Below are 2,822 nucleotides of genomic sequence, written 5' to 3'. Positions count from 1 at the left end.
AGTGTAATACTAAGTTAACATTATCATCTGTAAAAATATCAAAAAAAGTATTGTATCGTCTAGGGGTGGCTAATCGTGGTGCCAGTATTCGTATTCCTCGTGGCTGTGCCGAAGAGAAGAAGGGTTACTTAGAAGATCGTAGACCATCGTCCAACTGCGACCCATACAGAGTGACCGAAGTCATTGTACGCACCGTGTGCCTAAATGAATAAAGGAAATATTAAGATTATAACCTCTACCCAACAAGATAAACATAAATATCGCCCCACCTTGGAAAAAATACATTATCTCATATTTAAAATATTATAGAACTATTGTTAGGCACTGCATAATATTGTGTTACAATTTTTTAATTTTAGTTTCAAGACCAACAACAATATTGCATTTTAATGAGTGTCACTAAAAAGACATGTTGATTTTTACATATTTTATTATTTATACATTTATACTAACAAACGGTTTATTATATGGTTTTGTTATCATGTATACCCACTGTTATTTTTGTGCAAATTTATTTTACAATTTATTTTTGGGGAAAATCATTTGTGAAAAATTATATTTTTGTTAATTTAAAATTATGAATTGTTTAAACAATATACCAATGACTTGATTTATTTGTTTCACTAATCAGTAAACACTATTATATTATAATCCTATAAAAATAGCGAAACCATTAAACAGTACCTATAACTTACTCCTGTTGGTACCTATAAATTATAATTATAATTTATATATGTCAATATTGAATTATAACTTATTTCGAATAATAATTGATACAATAATTATTCCTAGTATAGGATAATAGGTTGATGATAATAATATGTTATGAAGATATCGATATGGGAGTTATGATTAGGTATTTAAAAATAAATATAATGATTGTCTATACAAGTACCTAAAAATAATTTTTTTTTTAATTTGTAAGAATTAATAAGTTAGTACTACACTAAATATTACTTTTATGTTATACCCTTCATGTAAACAGAAGACCCCGAGAGGCTGAAGCAACTCAATACACTTTTCTAAAAAATAAACTGCACATTGGAGATTTGTGTGGAGATCATTGTCTTTTTTTACTATAAAAAATTATGAATAATAAAAAATAATTGTTATGCTCTAGTTTAATTTTTCTTTTATTAGTAGTGAAAGTGTTCAAGACGACAAGACTATTGTTTCAAGTTTTTCATACAAATTTAAAGTCAGTCATCATATGTACTATCGTTTGCAAAGTTTTTTAAAAAATGGGTGCATAATATAACTTTTATTTTAACTGAATAGGGTATATTATTAGTGTTAATTGTTGTTAGTGTTCACCATGATCGATATAAAACTTGAAAACGAAATAAAAATACACTTTACAGAACATTAAACAAATGCAAATTACAAAATGTCTTATGTCTTATGAAATTTATTGCGGTGATATTGTTAGGCACGATTATCTTTAATTATCTTTAATCGTGTTGTTAAATGTTAGGTATAGCATCTATATATATTTATATATATAGAAGTGCAGTCACGTGCAGAATTTTACTGTGCAATTTAAATTATTCATTTTATTAATTTTCAATTGATATCATACAAGTTCGAAAATTAATTTATCTTGAGGGCGGCTATGAGTCATTTTTTTCTTAGGTGGGGAATTGAGCCCCATCTTATCACCCCTTGTGACACTTGTGCAGTAGGTAACATTATTATTGAAGACTAACAAAATACTATTCTTAGTAGGTACCAACATACATTTATTGTAATAACTCAAAACTTACTCCATCGAATTTCGATTTAAAACGTCAACATTCTCAAAAAAATGATCTAATTAATACTAATTTACTGTAATCACAGATGTCTCATTTAAAAAAAGAAAAAGCTTGTATGTTCAGTGGTCACTACTTAAATGATATTAAAATCTAAATATTTGGAAATATGGTCATTACATTTATGGCTAAAAAATCCATGAATCCAAATTTTAATTAATGCAATATTAAGGGGGGGGGGGGGTTAATGTGGTTGTTGAATGGATCTGTGTACATTTATAATACCGTCACCAACCCGCTTCGGTATCTAGTTAAAAGTATTAAAAAATTACACCAAAAACTAAATTCAATTTTGTGAAAAATCGATTTTGCGTAAAAATTCCCGTTTTTCCTTAATTTTTCTTTTGTTTTTCCCGGGGCTTTTGAAAATTACTGGGAAATTTAAATTTTGACCTCCCCTATGCACCAACGATATTCACTTTCTGATCGAACAAGATACTGAAGTTGAAAATCGTAGCAATATTTCGACTACTTATCGTGTACACAGACACAAAAAAAATTCAAAATATAATAATATTATGTAGATTTTAGGCGTAAAATAGACGTAAGCAATAATTAAAAGAAGATAATCTTTTGAAGATGAAAATCTAAATCAATTAATACCAATGATAGGTATAATAATGTAATATGAAAAGATACGGATAGCTTAAATTATTTATTTTTAATAGGTACCTATATTGTCGTAAATAGTGAAACACTTAACAGGCGGCGCTGCAACTGCCACTTTTTCTGGTACAACATGTCCATATATTATAGGTACATAATATGAAATTATATAATAAATTAATATAAACAATTTACTTATGATAAAACGTAAATTATTATTTGTAAGGTGATATTATATTTAATATTAACACCCACACTGGCCACAATTTATTTGATGAGTACCCAGTGAACCTGTGAAATGTGAATAGGTAGGTAGGTACTTAAATTAATTGTATAATACTATCTACTAAAAAACCTTATATAAGAAATGGGTTAAATTCGACTCAAGGTTCGATCGAAGAATTC

The sequence above is a fragment of the Acyrthosiphon pisum genome, chromosome A1 (assembly GCF_005508785.2).
Source record: "Acyrthosiphon pisum isolate AL4f chromosome A1, pea_aphid_22Mar2018_4r6ur, whole genome shotgun sequence".
Taxonomy (NCBI): domain Eukaryota; kingdom Metazoa; phylum Arthropoda; class Insecta; order Hemiptera; family Aphididae; genus Acyrthosiphon; species Acyrthosiphon pisum.
The sequence above is the reverse complement of the archived record's forward strand: the minus strand, read 5'-3'. Positions refer to the sequence as shown.